We start from the raw sequence: 18,584 nt of genomic DNA, 5'->3' as shown, positions 1-18,584 counted from the left end.
GCACCTAGAAAGAAAGGTCTGCCAATCTACTTCAGACCAAGCAGCATTTGAAGATCCTGGGGAGCACAGTTCTGCTCGGACACACAAGGGGGCCAGGAGTTGAAGTTGATTCCATGATGTAGTTGCTCCACGGTTACTGGTTGTAGCTATACCTAGAGTCACAACCACATTCATGTTTATATCTCTTCACTCCATGGGGTGTTCATGGCTGCAACTCTTCTGAAGCAGACCACAAAAATTTTTTTAAGGGGCCTCAGGATAGGTTTGAACTGCCAACCTTTTGGTTTGTAGTTGATTGCTAAACAACTTGTGCCATGCAGAGTGTTAAGCTCAGAAACTCAGTCGGTGCTTGATGATCTCAGTTGGAATTATAGAGAGGGTCAGTGATGACCCATTGACTGCTGGGTAATTGTTGATGTAGTCTCCCTGTGCAGACATGTAAAGTACCTGAAAACTTAAAATCCAACTCATCAAGTGCATTATCCTGCCGTGCTCCAGCCCAGCAGCGTGCTCTGCAGGGGACATTTGACCATGCCTGGAGACATTCTGCAGAAGGGAGTCGCACTGTCATCTAGTAGCTTGAGACCAGGGATGCTCGCTTAGCATCCTGGTGCAGTGAACAAGACGGCCCTACAACAATGATGTTGCCCAAAATTTCAGCAGTGCTGCCACTGGGAAAATGGTCTAGTCCAAGCCCTAACTTCGTAGAGGAAGAAAGCCAATCCAGAGCAGCTAAGTGGCCTGCTATGGGTTGCACAGTCTGATTCCAAGCCCAGTACTCCATGCAAAGCTCTGTTACCACATCCAAAATTAAACAGCAACACCTGCCCAAAGGCCTCTTCGTTTGAGGACCAAGTAAGACAGTAAATGAGAAAGCCCTTTGACAAATGCAGCATGCTGCACAAATATGAGATTTTACTACCCAGGATATATTAATATATGTAAATAGATCTTGTACTAGGTCAGTTAATTTTCTAACTGCTCTATCTGAGGTTTCAGATGGCAGCACCTCGGTCCAACCCAGTAAAGGTCTCCTGTGCAGGCTGAGCAGCCCTGGAAAACGTCATGCCTGGCTTCTCAACCCCTCAGCTAATCTCCAAGTGATTAATAAGGGCTCTATGTGTGCCTCCCAGCTGACAGATGCTAGACTATCAATGCATTCATATCATCTCCTTGATGCCTGAGGAGGAATATAGTTTAATGTGTAAGAGAAGCCATGAATATCTCCTTCTCACAACTGTGCAGCAAATGAGATCTCCCAGTCTGATTTTTCAGCCCTCCTGTCTTTGTAGGTGAAGTAGATGGTCCATTTCACGTCGTCTCAAGTCTCTGCACATTGCAGGCCAACATTGTGATACAGGGTGCAGCTGTGGGGCTTAGTAGACAAAGCCCCCACCCGGACCCCTGCCCCCAAAGATCGTTGGTCACCCTGCACAATGCAGGTCCAGGCCGGGCTCCACAATGCAAGGCGATCAACCCTGACCCTCCAGTGTGGCCGTCCTCACACGCTCCCACATCCACCTAGAAGGACTGCAGATGAGAGATTTAGGAAGCAACCTGCTTCATCTGCCTCCATCCCCAGAGTGACAGAGCAGCTGTAACTGATGAGGCAGGATGCAGCCTCGTTCCCAGTCCCCACCCTTTCTGGGAAAGCAGGGCTGTCTGGCACCTCATCCAAGGCCTTTCCCCTGTGATCTCATTATTGAGGAGCTGCTCTTCTACCGTCCACCTCCGTCACCTCATCTAAACACGGGGGAGATTATTACATCTTATTTGCTGCTTCTTCCCTGAGTCCATCCCAGGAGCTCCCTGAACAGATCACCAATCACTTCTCATTATACCTGCAGCAGCCTTCAGATAATGCTGAAAAGAGACAGGCGCCTCCCCTGCTGCTGCCAGGCTCCAGTGCACATGTGCACACACATTGTACAGGCACACTCTCATGTACACACACACATGCACACACGTGTGCACAAACTTTGTTAAGAGGTGGGAATTCTGCCCATTTTTGCCTCTAATATTGCAATCAGAGAGTGATAGAATAATGAAAGATGAAGGTGGATGAAGGAAGATCTATTTATTCCCTTACTTGTTACATAAACCATCAGGGCTCTTTTTTTCCGTGCAAAAACACCACCACCAACAACAACACCAATAAAGTAGCTGTCATGTATGTAGCACTGCCCTATTCAAGGCGGTGCTGAGTATGTCAGGAGGATTCTCTCTAAAGCACAGCTCTGAGGAAGTCTGTCTCCTTTGCCCTTTTACACAAGCAGGGAGAGGAGCCTGCAGGAGGCTCTGTGAGTTGGGTGAAGCCACACGATGAGTGAGGAGACCGAGGGTGAAGCCAGGGGAGTGAGAGCCCAGAGTTCACCACTTCACCACCATGCTGGTGTACACAATCGTTGAAAGGGTGGCTACCAAGAGCAGGACAGAAAAAAACTAAAGCATGTAACTTGTGGTTTTAGCTCTGGCTTACTTCCAAAATGAATTGTTGTTATTGTTCTAGAAAGCTTTATACCTCTATAAAAACAAAATACTGGGAGGGAGGGGGGAAAAAAGGACCTGATGCAAAGGGCTTAAGTGGAGAGCAAATGCTTTGAGAATGATTGGGGCAGGGAATGTGCAGATGTGCTTTATACAATTGATGTATGTATATGTATGGATTGTGATAAGAGTTGTATGAGCCCTAATAAAATATTTTTTTAAAAAATACTACTGCTGTCCAGCACCTTCAGACTCAAGCCAGAGGAGAGCTCTCCCAGTGGACTTCCAGAGCTGTAAATCTTCACAGAAACAGAGTACCTCCTGCAGAGCAGCTGGATGGTTCAAGCCAGCAACCTGGAAGTTAACAAGTGCTTCCCTTGTACCTGTAATACCTGTATAAAGGGTACTAAATATGAACTACTCCTGGTTTGTGATTTTAAATTGAATTATTGTGCCTGGAACATTTTTTTTCAATAGCTAAGAATGGTGAAATCAGACTCCTTTAGATGTTATGATAAGAATACACACTGCACAGGGCTTGGACCCAACCCATTTTAATTCAAAGGAAGGCAGATTTATTTTCTTCTGCTTCCCAGAAGGTTCCTCAGCAGAACGTGTGTTAAACAAAACTGCTTAGATATGGAAAAGAGCAATCTCTTCTTGGGAAGGTTCTGGTAGAAGGGGCTTTGGTTATATATCCAGCTCAACCCAGCCCCAGAGGCCTTGTCATGTTTTATTTTGTTTTGCCCTTGACACTGATTGTCTTGGGGACTGTGGTCCCCGAGCAATGGCCAAGAAGTCAGGTCTTCTTTATGTAAATCCACAAATATCGCCTACTATGATTTTCAGTGCCAATGGTAAGCCCCACCAAGTGGCTGCAACATGCCCCTGAGCAGACACGTCGAAGCAGATGAGAGCATGGGACAGCATTTAAGAGAATGGTAGGCTGGTCCTTGACTTAGGTGTTTGGCCTCTCCTCAGAAATCATTTGTGACACTGACTGGCTGCAGTCATGGGTCTCATTAAGAACAAGTCTATCTTTACCAAAGAAAACTGCAAGGTAGGAGGACTTTCAGCTCCAGCTACATATGTCCCCAAACTTACTTACCTATTGTCCTGTTTTCAGAAAAAAAAAAATTTACTCAGTGCCTCCCCGGCAAATAAAAACTTTGCTACTACAACCCACGATCCCAGATAAAGTGTAAGTATCTGCTTTGGCAGCTTCCCTGGATCGAGCTGCTCCAGAAGCTTTCACAATAGCCTAGTCTGTTCTTCAGAAAGAAGCTACCCCTGAAACCTCAGTGGCTTAAAATCTAGAAGTTCATTTCTTGTTCATGCAAATTCTGACACTAGAAGGGAAATTCTACAGGGTGTTTGTCCTGCACACAGTCACTCAGTGATTCAGGCTGCTTCACATATATGATACAATGTGACTGGGAGAAGTATCATTTCATTAAATTATCATTAAATTATCAGTCACATTGTATCATTGTCTATAATCTTGCTACTCTAATATCAAATTTAAAATAAGGAATATATTTAAGCTCCATATCCATAAGCATTTGGATCATTAAATCTCTTTGGACACTATTACTTAAAAAAGAAAAAAAACTCTGTCCAATTATTTTCAGCACAGAGAAGTTTCCAGTGTTTGCAGCTTAGTATTTAATTGCTTTTTCTCTTCTTCTTTTGCATTGGTGAAACATTTTGAGCTTATAATAATTTCAAAATAAATTTTTTCAGAGCCTCCAGGCATTCACTGTGTAATGATCATTTAAAAGATTTCTTGGTTAGAGGGTTCTCAAAAGAATAAAAAGCTTGTCCGCATCCCTGGTCATTTCTATATTCAAAAGATGAAATTGCTCATTAAATGTTACAAGTCAATTTCTTTCTTCAGCCGAACTGCCCATTTTAGCAAAGATTCCATCACTGAATTAAGCAAATGGTTCTACATTTCAAAGTCAACAGCGATACTCTTTTCCCTTTAACACGAGCATCTTAAATAGCTCCAAAAGCAGTCGCGCTCTTTATTATGCCTTTTCCTGAGAAAGCTGTTTTGTTGTTTATCTTATTTATTCATTTAGACTTTCATTTTAAGATTTGTGTATTTTAAGTTCTGCCAGTCAGGACATTTTAAATGGAGCCATATTTTTTTTGCACTTTGTCTTTTAAAATATAATGAGGTTGATCAGTACATTCCATAATAAAATATGAAGTCTTCCTATTTCTGTTGTTTGTAATTTCCCTAAGGATAACTGTTAATATAGTAAAACCAAAAAAAAAAACTCATAATGAATTACATTTGGTTTACTGGGGGTTGTGGCCAACCTTTTGATAGAAAAGCCCAGCGACTCCCTTCTGCATCTCCTTTCCCAACCAAACCCAGGTGGTTTGAGGCTGGAAGGAAGAAAGAGGCTGGGCTGCTAGGGCAGGGTGGGGAAGGGATAACCTTGCAGATTATTTCAAATTCTACCCTGATGGCAGAAGGTTATCCAAATGAAATAGCTAGAGGTTCACTTCCTTAGGAAACGATTAAAATTAATTTGTCCCTTAGAAAAGCCAAAGGAAAAAGTCATTATTAATTTAGGCAATTAAAGAACTTTGAAAGCCATGTCTAGTACATAAAAAAGCACCTGTCCCTAGAGCCCATCGGCCTAGGAAAAAGGAATTTTTATACCATGTAAAATAAAGGAAGGTCATTTCTTAGACTTGCTCAACAGAAGATTGTCATTTTTAAATGGTTACTTTAATGAGAAGCTGGGTTTTCGTAAAAAGTGAATGCTTGAGTGAGTTTGAAAAGAAATTTCAAAATGAGATGCATGTTCTGTCCATGGCGGCATTTCCAGAGGAGTCTGTGTTCCCATGACTGCTCTCGCCCTGTCTCGTGCCTTCTGGGAAACTCAAAGCTTGGTGCCCACATCTAGTCTCTCTGACTTTCTTGGCAGCTTTTGAAAGGTGTTGAGTCTGTTGGATCTGCTGCACAGAGACAGCATGCAAGTGGACCCTTCCCAGATTCCTCATAGAGCAGCTCCCCAGTGTAAAGCTGTGGGTGAGGTTTGATGACCTTTGCCCCTTCTGCATCCCACATTCTTTGACAGACCCAAGCACTCCCCTGAGGCATTACTGGAGAAGCAGCTACCCCATAGTTTCCGGATGGTGGGTATCAGCCTAGTGTGCTCATTGGACTCGCCAGAGAGCTTTCCAAAAGACATCTTTGTCCCATCTCCACTGAGTCTAATTTGATTGGCCTGGAATTCAGTCTAGGTGCTTGGATTTTTTTTCTCTCTCTTAAGTTTTTATTGTGAATTGGGTGAAGATTTACCAAGATCATCAGTTTTCTATTCAACAATTCATACACATTGTGTTTTGTGCCACTTATTGCAATCTTCACAATATAATATCACTTATTCCACTTCCTACTTGTGTCTTCTATTTCCATTCCTCCTCCCTTCCTACCCTTCTGAACTTGATCCTTGGATTAATACTGCCCTTTTGAGATTAAATGGTTTGCTATTTTAAGGTTGTGTTATTGCTCCCATTATAGACCGATCTATTCTTTGGCTGAATATTGAGCCGCAGGTATGGGTTCATTTTCAGACTTAGTGAATAAGGACCATAGTTTCAGAGGTTCCGTTAGTCCCTATCCAGCCAATAAACCTGGTCTCTTTTATGACTGTGAATTTTGATTCACCTTCTAGGACCTTTTGATGTGAGCCCTTTCAAAGAAGTTGGAATTGATAGTTGGAAATCATCTAGTTATTCTGTGCTCAGAGTCATGAAGTCTAATGTTCATGTGGTCCATTCACCACTCTTCTTTCCTCCAGAGTGAGAGTGACAATACTTGTCCCCTAGATGGCCACTTGTGTGCTTCTAAGATCCGGCTGCTACTCAGCAGCGTGGATGTCGACCATTGTCTTTATAGTCTAGGTTATGACAATTGACCTTGGCGTCCCTTATAACTATAATCCTCAGCCCCCAAGCCCAGTAAAGTACTCTCTCCAGTTGTTTGGTTATGCCTAAGAAGTTTTTATAACTTCATCCTCTGCGTGCTCCAGAATATTCAATTCCCTGGATGATCAGACTGCTCAGTCAGGGCTCAGAATCTTGGTGTTAAGGCTCCTGGTGAGAACATGGTACATCAGACACAAAGTAGAGGCTAGAGGATGGGCAGAAGGTGATCATACTGGGTCTAACAAGGAAAGAAAAGGAAATGAAGGATATAAGAAATTAAAAGCAAGAGCATAAATAGATACAAATACACAGATGTCCCTTGCAATATTATTCCCAATCTCGCAAATGTGTAAACAGTCTAAATACCCATCAACAGATGAATGGATAAGTCAACCATGTTGCCTATGGTATATACAATGGACTACTACTCAGCCATAAAGAGAAATGAAGTCCTGACACAGCCTACAAGAGAAATGAACCTCATAAGCATTATGCTGAGTGAAATAAATCAGCTTCAAAAGGGACAAATTTTGTTTAATTCCACTTACATGAACTATCTAGACTAGGAAAATGAATAGAGACAAACATCTATCAATTGTTTCCAGGGATAGGTAGGAAGGTAAGTATGGTTGTTATAGAATTTCATGTCAATTGGATACATAAGTGGGGTGGAGTATTTCTTATACCTATATGAGTGACCTTGGATTCATTTCTCTAGTCAACACAGCCTAACACAGTAGGGCCTGGAGGGGAAGTGCCAGCCCTGAGACGATACTGAGCTTCCATAAGGGTGATGGCATAATTTTGAAATGGGTAAGGATGATATATGAACAACATGCAGAATGCCACTTAACTATAATCCTGTAGAGTGTGGAAGTGTCGAATGTTTTGATGCATGTATATTTAGTACAATTTTTAAAGAGTGTATGCAAAAGAGCAATATGGCAAGTCTGCGTTACCATTTGCTGTTGCTCAGCTAAAAGCGATTCGGGCCTATGTAGTCCAATGGGAACCGCAGAGGCTCAGGAGAAAAGCTGGTACCATCTCAAACTAAGACTTGTCTGACCAAATGCAGAGTCTCTCTTCAAGTAACTGACAGGTCAGAGGCAGCTCATCTCTGCTGCAGAAGCAATTATTTGTCTTAATTCCTAGACCACTGCCACAACCATGCCTTGTTGCCCTCGGTGCCCTCCTTCCCCACCACAATAAGTCACTAGAATGCTGTGCTTCATTAAAAAACAAAAAAAAAACCACCTTCTGTCTCCAGCCTGGCACTGTTGCAGCTTATTTAGCATCGTAACATATGTCATCTGTTTCCCTAAACAATCTAACATGGACATGGCACAATGGGACTGATGATTTAGGCAAATGAGAAACAGCCTGCCCTCCGAACATATACCATGGCATTTGATTGGCTGTCAGTAGATGCTATCGTGTTTCTTCTCCTCTTTCCTGGAAAATAAATACAGAAAAGAAAGAGGACATGAAAAGGGATGCAAGATGTTTAGCTCTGGTCCTTCTAGAAAGTCTAGAAAAAGTATGCGAACCCTGCCTGCCTTTAGATGCCCCACTCACCTGGCAAACAAGGAATGCACACTGACCATGGAGAAGACATCTGGATCTGGGGGGAGGATATAACAATTGCACCCACTAGCAAAGAGCTTCCAGATTTACAGGAGAGCACAGGCCAGGGAGCAGCTCATAAAAAGAACAAGCAGAATCACAAAGGAGGGTGTGCGCCAGCACCACTTCGTCCAGTTGCAGACACATGAAGGAAAAGCTTCCTTTGCTTTGAGTCAAGTTTATGATTTCCGCTGCATCCCTTACCAACATCTTCACAAAGATCTAGGTTCTTGGGTTGTTTCATTCCAGGGCTGACATCTCCTTGGTAAAGCCACACTTTATGGACAGCTCATGGTCCAAGAATTCCACCTATATGTTCTGAAAGGGGCCACGCTAAAACCCCGGGCTCAGACTTTCAGGACTGGGCACAACACAGCAAACCCACCATGGGGACAGCCGGATTTGGTAACACTATCATCTCCATCACAACCTGGAACTGGCAAAGTGATTTTCTTCCACTCACCATCTTTCAATCAATATTTACTCCGCTATTAATTGCTCCAAGGCTCAACATCAGAAAAGTGTTCAAACGTTACTAAATTGTTCATCTAATGGTAGAGGTCTGTACAAGGGATACGAGATGATCAGTGGGTAACGAGAGGGGGATTCACCTTTGCCTTTGGTAGAAAGCCCCTGAGGTTTAGTCACATTGGCAGACTTTCCCTGGAGCAAGCAAATAAAGCTGCTCCCGGCTCAGCTCCATTCATGATCTGGTCTTGCCATGAAACTATCCATGCTTTGTCCCAACCCCACATTCTGGAAACCACAAATGGAAGGAGGTGGATCTTGGGGATACCATTGAAAAGAATGGGAATTACAGAACACTTCATTGTACTCATATGGAACTTATACATAGACCAAGAGATAGGACAAGGTGCGACTGTGAACAGGACAAGGTGATACTGCATGGTTTAAAATCAGAAGAGGTGTGCATCAGGGTTGTATCCTTTCACTGCTCTTATTCCATCTGTATGCTGAGCAATTAATACAAGAAGCTGGTCTATGGGAAAAAGAATATGGTATCAGGGTTAGAGGAAGGCTTATTTAATACCTTGTGATATGCAGATGACACCACCTCTCTTGCTAAAAGCAAGGATGACTTGAAATAATTTCTGATGACAACCAAAGATTGCAGTCTTCAGTATTGGTTGCAACTCACTGTAAGGAACACCAATATCCTCACAACTCCATATCAAGGATAGCACAATCCACATAAAATAGGGAACATCATGACAGATGGAGAAAAATTACATTGTCAAGGAGTCCATTTTTCTCACATCCACAATGATGTTCATGCACCATGTTATACAAAATATTGCATTGGGTAAATCTGTTGCCCAAGATCTCGTCAAAGTGTTGAGGACCAAGAACAGCACCTTGAAGACTAAAGTGGACCTGACCCAAGCCATGGTATTTTCAATCACCTCGTGTACATGTGAAAGTTGGGTAATGAATCAGGGAGATTGAGGAAGAATTTATGTATTTGAACTCCGGTGTTGATAAAGAATATTGAAAAGTACTGTGGACTCAGGTCTGTCTGATTAGGACAGGCTGGATGAACTATCTGGAGGAAAAATGATGGGACAGACAGTTCCGGGGGGACAGACAGATCTGGGGGGGGGGGTAAGGAGGTGGTGTTAATAAACACAGGGACAAGGGAACAACATGGGACCCAAAATGATATTGAGGGGGGAGTGACAGGCCTGATGGGGAACGATCAAGGGTAAGGTTGCGTAGAGAAGAGGTATAGCTGTAGCCCAGGTGGGGACGGAGCATGGTGGTGGGGCAGGAGGAAGGTCAAGGGAGAGGGAGGAAGGAGCTGGGAGTCAAGGGACATTTATGGAGGTCTAGACAAAGACGTGTACATGCAAACATATATATGAGGATGGGGAAATAGATCTAATTGTCTACATTTATAGGTTTAATATTAAGGTGGTGGAAGGACCTTGGGCCTCTACTCAAGCACTCCCTCAATGCATGAATACTTTCATTTATTAAATTGGTACTCTATGATGCTCACTCTCGCGAAACAACTGCTGAAGCCAAAGTGGGTGAACAAGTAAATGTGGTGAAGAGAGCTGATGGTGCCCGGCTATCAAAAGAGATAGTGACTGGGGTCTTAAAGGTTTGAAGATAAACAAGTGGCCATCTAGCTCAGAAGCAACAAAGCCCACATGGAAGAACACACCAGCCTGAGTGAGCGAGTGATCCCAAAGGGATCAGTTATCAGGCATCAAAGAACAAAAAATCATATCATTGACTGCACACCTCCATGATAGGATCGCTGAAGACAAATGGGTGCATAAGCAAATGTGGTGAAGAAAGCTGATGGTGCCCAGCTATCAAAAGAGATAGTGTCTGGGGTCTTAAAGACTTGAAGATAAACAAGCAGCCATCTAGCTCAGAAGCAAAAAAGCCCACATGGGAGAAGCACACCAGCCAGTGTGATCACGAGGTGCCAAAGGGACCAGGTATAAGGCATCATGCAAAAAAAAAAAAAAAAAGAATGTGTGTGTGTGTATATATATGTATATATGTATATATTTCTATATATACCACATTGAATGAAGGGGGAAGTGCAGAGTGGAGACCCAAGGCCCAAGTGTTGGCCACTGGAGATCCCCTCATAGCGGGGCTTAGGAGAGGAGATGGGTCAGTCAGGGTGCAAGGTAGTACCGACGAAGAGCACAGCTTTCCCCCAGATCTTGGATGCTTCCTCCCCCCAACTACCATGATCCGAATTATGCCTTGCAGGGCTGGATAGGGCAGAGGTTGTACACTGGTACATATGAGGGCTGGAGGCACAGGGAATCCAGGGTGGATGATACCTTCAGGACCAAGGGTGTGAGGGGCGATGCTGGGAGAGTGGAGGGTGAGTGGGTTGGAAGGGGGGAACTGATTACAGGGATCCACATGTGACCTCCCCCCTGGAAGAGGGACGGCAGAGAAGGGGGGTGGGAAGACTCCGGATAGAGCAAGATATGACAAAATAACGATGTATAAATTGCAAAGGGCACATGAGGGAGCGGGGAGCAGGGAGGGAGGGCGAAAAAAAGAGGACCTGATGCAAAGGGCTTAAGTGGAGAGCAAATGCTTTGAGAATGATTGGGGCGGGGAATGTATGGATGTGCTTTATACAATTGATGTATATATATGTATGGATTGTGTTAAGAGTTGTATGAGTCCCTAATAAAATGTAAAAAAAGAAAAGGGAAAAGAAAGAAAGAAAAGAAAATGATTAGGGCAAAGAATGTACAGATGTGCTTTACACAATTGATGTATGTATATGTATGGACTGTGATAAGAGTTGTATGAGCCCCTAATAAAACCTTTAAAACAAAAAAAATGTAAAAAAAGAAAAGAGGAGGAAAAAAAAGAAAATGATTAGGGCAAAGAATGTGCAGATGTGCTTTATACAATTGATGTATGTATATATATGGACTGTAATAAGAGTTGTATGAGCCCCTAATAAATTGTTTTAAAAAAAAAAGAAAGAAAAGTACTGTGGACTGCCAGCAAAACAAATAAATCTATCTTGGAAGACATACATTTAGCCTGCTTCTTAGAAGCCAAGAATGGAAAAACTTCATCGCACCTACTTTGGGCATGTTATCAGGCGAGCGCACTCCTTGGAAAAGGACATCGAGTTTGTTAAAGTGGAGGGGCTTGAAAAAGAGGAAGACTCTTACGGAGATGGATGAACAAAGTGGCTGCTTCAATGGACTAAACCCAATCCAATTCTGAGGACGGCACAGTACTGGGCAGTGTTTGGCTCTGTTGCGCATAGGTTCACTAGGCATCAGAACTTAATAGCATGCGCTTGTTGGACTAGCAGGGATCAGCAAATGCAGCTCAAAGACATATGCAGCACTTAGTGTATGTACAGGTGACTCTGAAATAAAATGAAAATTTCTAAAGGATGTTATTCAGATAACGGGGATTTCATTTGTCTAGAAAATATATTTATGGCTCCAGAATTCTTTTTAAATGCTTGTCAGGGACAGGATTAGGTCTTCCATCTCAAAGGCTTGCCAATCCCTGGTCTAGCCTAATGCTTCTTCCCTGCTCCCGGGCCTTAGTCATTCATTCCTACCGAAATATTCACTACCTGGTTCTTGTAGACCCCAAATTCCTCTACAGTCCCGGGGCCCATGCTCAGTAAATGTTTAAGGATGTTTTTCCATTCTCTCGGGGCGGGGGGGGGGGGAGGATGAAGATTGAAGAAAAAAATTGTCACTGTTCATATTATTCTCAAATAAGTTCTACATTTCTCAGAAATATGCAAAGTTATGATGCAAAGTCTCTCACCTATAATGGTACCAGGTCTCTGCTGTTTGTTCCACTAAAAGAGGAGAAAGCTGGAAAACAATTGGGCTCACGCTCAGGCAGATCTAGTAGCCAGACTGATCCGAACGGGGAGAAGTGTCTGGCGGTGAAAGTACTCTCTGCTCCTAGCTCTGTTCGCCTTTTCCCAAAGTCTAGTCTCCTTAAGGTGAAATTAAAGAGACCCAGATGGACAAAAATCGGGAACAGTGAACACTGATCACAAGGAGACAGACTGCTGTAGCCTTAAAGCTTTGGAATAGAGCGCTCAGGCACAGAACGACTCAGCATGGAAGGTGGTGACCTCCTTGGCCCGGGAGACATGAAAACAGCTAATAGATCATAAATGGGTGAACAAAAACTATAAAAGGAATTGAAAGAAGACGAAGAACTTTGCTCCGGTGTCAATTATGTGTCAGGCACTCTGTTTGAACTTTGTATCTGTTACTTCATTTAACATCCACCATGGTGCTGAGGAAGATATTGTCATTTGCACTGTGCCCACGAAGCAACTATAGGTGGAAGAAGGGGGACAACATTAAAATGCTATAACTGATGAGTGGGCCTGGTGCTAAAGCTCATCCCTTTTCTATTGGAACATACTGACTCCTTAGCAGGGACCAAGGACAATGTACAAGATTCATTTGTTCATATATGCAAATATCTTGGAGTTTCCACAGACTGGGGTGGACCTGGGGACACAGGGGAGAGTGCCTGTGACACCAGTATCCTGGAAGGCAGTTCCAGCACCTGCTGAGCTCACCACAAGAAGGACTTGCCGAGCCAACACTCCTTCTCCTTCTATGTATGTTTAGGTCATGATTAGAGCTGTATGAGCCCCCAATAAAATGAGATTTTTTTAAAACCCCAAACCATTTTATAAGGAACTAATCTAGATATCATACCATTCTATAGTTCAATAATATCAAGCAGTACTGTACAATTATTACCACAATCAGTTTTAAAATCTTTTCTTTCTTCTTGAACTCCTTTATATCAGTTCCCCTTTACCCCTACCCACCACCTCCCCTACTGCACCTCCCCGGGACCCTTATTCTAGTTGTCTCTGTAAGTTCATCAATCCTCGGTTTCATATACAAAAAAAAACATAGAAAAATAAAGAATGAGTCAAGGTTACCCACAATGTCAAAAAACAACAGAGATAAACCCCAATATGAAAAAAGTAAAGAGAAAATATTAAATGTCAGATCAAGTCCAAAGTATATCAGAGGGAAAATCAAGAGGAAAGGTTCTAACCATTAAATTCAGATGTATTATTTTAATGTCTTGTTGTCTCCTAGTCTCTCTGTCTGATAACCAAGTTATTCCCATCCCTCAGTTATGGTTAGAGAAATTACTGGAGGAGGTTTAGTCCCTGTGGAGATCCTGAAAATGTATTTTGGGATTCCACTGTCATCCATAACCTCCGCACATCAGAATCTCACAATTGGATTTACAATCCTTGAATCGTGGATGTTGCTTTGCTTCTTCCATGTGCCCTTAGCTGACATCTCACTTAAATGGCTGCTTGTTTACAAACAAGCCTTTTGGATCCCATGCATTATTTTATCTGATAGCCAGCATCATCTAGTTTCTTCAAAACACTTTTCTATTGCACTCATCATGAGGGTTTCCATCATGAGGGCGAGTATCAAGTACTAATGCTCCTTCTGACCAGCCTACTGACAAAAGCATACAAAAATGTGCCCCCTCCCCAATAAATAAATCAAACCCACTGCCATCAAGTCAATTATGATTCACAGCAATCCTGTGTGGCATGGTAGAACTTCTCCATAAGGCTTCTGAGACCAAAAAGCTATATAGGAGCAAATAACTTCTTCATCTTCTCCTGGAGCATTGATCTTGTGAATGACAGCCATATATTTAACCCACTGTACAGCCAAGGTTCCTTGTGTCTAAACAGGGTTACCCAAAGGTGAATTTCCCATTCTTTTTCCAATTCATTCACCTAGAAACAGCATTTCCCAAAGCAAGTCCCCAGAACACAGAGCCATAGCCTGCTGCTTAGACTAAAATGATGGGTGCAGATGGTGAGCTTGCCTACAGGTTGCTCTTGCCACTGGAAGGTATCAGTAAATGCTGGACCCTGGCAGAACTTCTTAAACATTTTCCACTCTCCACCCCTTCTTGCCTGAGCAAATTTTATTCAATCTCAGGTATATAGGTACATAAAACAGGTAGACAAATCAAACGCTTGTAGTAGTTGTTGTTGTGTGCCATGAAATTGGTTCCAACCCATAGTGACCCCAAGCACAACAGAGGGAAACATTGCCCCATCCTGCATCATCCTCACACGTGTTCCTATGCTTGAGCCCATTGCTGCAACTGTGCTGTCAATCCATCTCCTTGAGGGACTTCTTCAGTGGCCTGCTGCTTGACCAAAAATGATGGGCTCCTCCAGGATCTGGTTTCTCCTGACAACATGGCCAAAGTCTGTAGAAGGAAGTCTCTCAATCTTTCCTCTATGGAGCGCTCTGACTTTACTTCTTCCAACACAGATCTGCTTGTCAATTTAGTAGTCCATAGTACTTTCCATAGTCTTCTTCAGCATCCAAATTCAAACACATTGGTTCTCCCATTTTCTTTTCCAACTTTCATATGTGTATGAGGCGACTGAAAATACCATGGCTTGGGTCACCTGCACCTTGGTCTTCAAAGTAAGTCTTGTGCAGTAGATTTACTTAATGCAAGTCTTCTTTTGATCTTTTTTTTTTTGACCGCTGCTTCCATGAATATTGATTGTGGATCCAAGCCAGACAAACTCCTTGACAACTTCAACCTTTTCTTCATTTAGCATGATGTTACCTATTGATCCAGTTGTAAGGATTTTGGTTGTTTTTACGTTGAGTTAAAATCCATACTGAAGACTGTCATCCTTGGTCTTCATCAGCAAGTACTTCAAGGAATCCTCCCTTTTCTTTCACAGTGCTATGAGCAGAATATTGAATGATGAGGAAGCATCCAAAGAAGCTGGAAAGAATACACAGATTCACTGTTCCTAAAAGAACTCACCAACACTCAGTGAAATGCCTTGGCATAGTCAGCGAAACCCAAGTAGACATCTTGTGGGTGTTATCTGCTTTGAGGCAAGGTCCAAATGATATCAGCAGTGATATCCCTTGTTCCATGTCCTTTTATGAATCCAGACTGAATCTCTGGTAGCTCCCTGTTAAGGTACTACTGTAACCATTGTTGGTTGATCTTCAGCAACATTTTACCACCATGTGATATCAGTGATATTGTTTTATAATTTGAGCATTCTACTGGGTCTCCTTTCTTTGAAATGGGCACAGATATGGATCTCTTTCATTCAGTTGGCCAAGTATCTTCTAATTTTTCTGCCATAGATGAATGAGGGATTCAAGTTTTTGATCAACTTAATGAAATATTTGGATTGGTATTCCATCAATTCCTGGAGCCTGCTTTTGGCTAATACTTTCAGTGCAGCTTGAACTTCTTCCTTTAGTACCATGGGTTCTTATCCGTATGCTACCTCCTGAAAATGATAGAAGGTTGACTAGTTCTTTGGGGTACAGTGTCTCTGGTGCATTTTTCCATCCTCTTTTAACACCCACATCCATTCCACATCGTTCAATATTTTATCCATAGAATTTTTCAACATTGCAATTTGAGGCTAACATTTTTTTTCTTGAGTTCTTTCAGTTTAAGATATGCTAAGAATGTTCTTCCCTTTTGGTTTTCTAATCCTAGGTCCTTTACATTTTATTATACTATTTATCTTTGTCTTCCCAAGCTACCCTTTGAAATTCTCTGTTCAGTTCCTTGACTTCATTCTTTCTTCCATTTGCTTCAGCTATGCTATGATTAAAAACAAGTTTCAGGGTCTTCTGACATCCACTCTGATCTTTGCTTAATTCTTGTATTTTTAATGATCCTTTGCTTTCTTTATGAATGACCGTCTTCATTTCCTCCCACAGTTCATCAGGTCTTCTGTCATTATTGTTCAATGCAGTAAATCTGTTCTTGAGGTGTTCTCAAAATTCAGGTGGGATAGACTAAAGGTTGTATGTTGGATCCATGGTTTTGTTTTAATTTTCTTCAGCTTTATCCTGAACTTACATATGAGCAATTGATGGTATGTTCCAAAGTCAGACCCTAGCCTGGTTTTAGCTGCTGATATTGAACTTCTCCATCATCCCTTCTCATAGATGTAGTTAATTTGATTTCTATGTACTCCATCTGTAGAAGTACATGTATATAGTCACCTTTTGTGTTTTTGAATACAGGTATTTGCTATGAGCAAGTTGTTGGTTTTATAAAATTCTATCATGTGATTTCCAGCTATGTTTCTATCCCCAAGTCCATCTTTTCCAACTAATGTAATGTTCCTTCTGGTTCATTTCTATATTTTGAATTTCAATCACCAATAATTACCAATGCATCTTGATTGTATGTTTGATCATTTTCTGACTGAAGTCATTGGTAGAATTCTTCAGTTTCTTCATCACTTACTTTTGTGGTTGGTGCATAAATTTGAATAATAGTTGTATTGATTGGATTTTCTTGATGGTGGATAGATAAAATCCTATCACAGATACCATTGTACTTCATGATGGATTTTGCATGTCCTTTTTGACAATGAATGTCACACCATTCCTCTTGATTGTGTTATTCCTGACATAGTAAACCACACACTTTTCTGATTTAAAATGGCGAATCCCCACCCATCCACTTCAGCTAACTACTGCCTAGCATATCGACCATTATGCCTTCCATTCAATTTTTGACCACCTCCAATTTCCCTAAACTTCACACATTTCAAGTTCTGATCATTAGCAAATATTTACACCTGTTTCTCCTTACCCTGAGTCGTGCCTTATCAGAAATGAAGATCCTGAAGACTCCACTCGCACAGCCTTTACTCAACTGAGGTCACCCTGGAAAATGACTCTGAGAAAGCAGCTCTTCCTCAGTGACCTTTCTAGTGCCTCTGACCTGCGAGATACATCCTCCAACAATCTCCCATAATGCTCTGCTTCCATTCATTAGGCCATCACTCTCTGACAGTGTTTCTAAGCTGTGTACTAGATTTTAAGTGCCTCCCTCCTCTGACATGGGGAAATTAGTCCTTTGTTTGTTTTTGGTCTGAAAGTTCTGCTGAAACCTGTTCACTTTGGGTGACCCTGCAGGTCTTTGAATATCAGACACATAGCTTTCAGCATCACAGCAATACACTTAATTAATAATAAGTCAGAAAGAAATTTATTTTAAAACATTCTTTGGTATACATATTATTTTACCATTTATTAAAGACTAAAATTTGCATAGTAATGAGATGTATGTGCTTGTTTATTTTTACATAAAGAATTTAACCTTGGTGGATTATTTGATATTGCAGGACACAGAGCATCTCTAACGCTTTTCAGAGTTTAGCAATATTTTGATTTTATAATCATCAATGCTGAGAACAACATATAAATATGTACTACAAAATTGCAGAAGTATGTTTAGGGCTATTTCAAAAATTGTTAGAAATTCTGTTCTAGCCACAAACCAGAATTTATTTAACAATTCTTTTAGGGAACTCAAGTTTTAAACCTCTGTCACTTAATAATTTTGCAAATTCTTCATGAACTTTTATTGACCAATGATTGGCAATTTTTTATTATTATTTCAACTGAGTATGGTTAACGAACCCAATTTATTTTTTTAGAATCAAATTTTGAAGTGAAGTATTTCTGAAACTGTATCTCCAGGGACTTCTGGTGATCAATTGTAACTCTTACAATTAAATATTTTGGAAGGTTATTTTCAATTTTAAAAAAATCCGTAGTTGTAAACATTTCTGAAGAACTATTTTCCACCTTCTTCTTGTAAATACTAACTATTTTAGTCAAATTTTTATCGTTTAACATAAACATGTTATACTTTTTCCACAAAGAAACATGTCATTGAGTTTTCAAAAATAATTGACAGATAAAATAGTTTGGAACGTCATAATTCATTATGAAAAACTTAACAAATTCTTATTTATGCTCCGTCAAAAATACAAATAGCTTCTCTAATCTATTTAACCTTTGCCCTCTTGAAAGCCACCGTACTTCTGCATGCAGTAAGAAGACTTGTAATTAGAGTCCATGGCTTTGCATAAATTTAAAAACAAACAACTGTAAGGATACTTAATGAAGTTAATAATGTTGATAGTAGCTTGAAGCACA

Source organism: Tenrec ecaudatus, unplaced genomic scaffold (genome assembly GCF_050624435.1).
Source record: "Tenrec ecaudatus isolate mTenEca1 unplaced genomic scaffold, mTenEca1.hap1 Scaffold_482, whole genome shotgun sequence".
Lineage (NCBI taxonomy): Eukaryota > Metazoa > Chordata > Mammalia > Afrosoricida > Tenrecidae > Tenrec > Tenrec ecaudatus.
Note: the sequence above shows the minus strand (reverse complement) of the source record.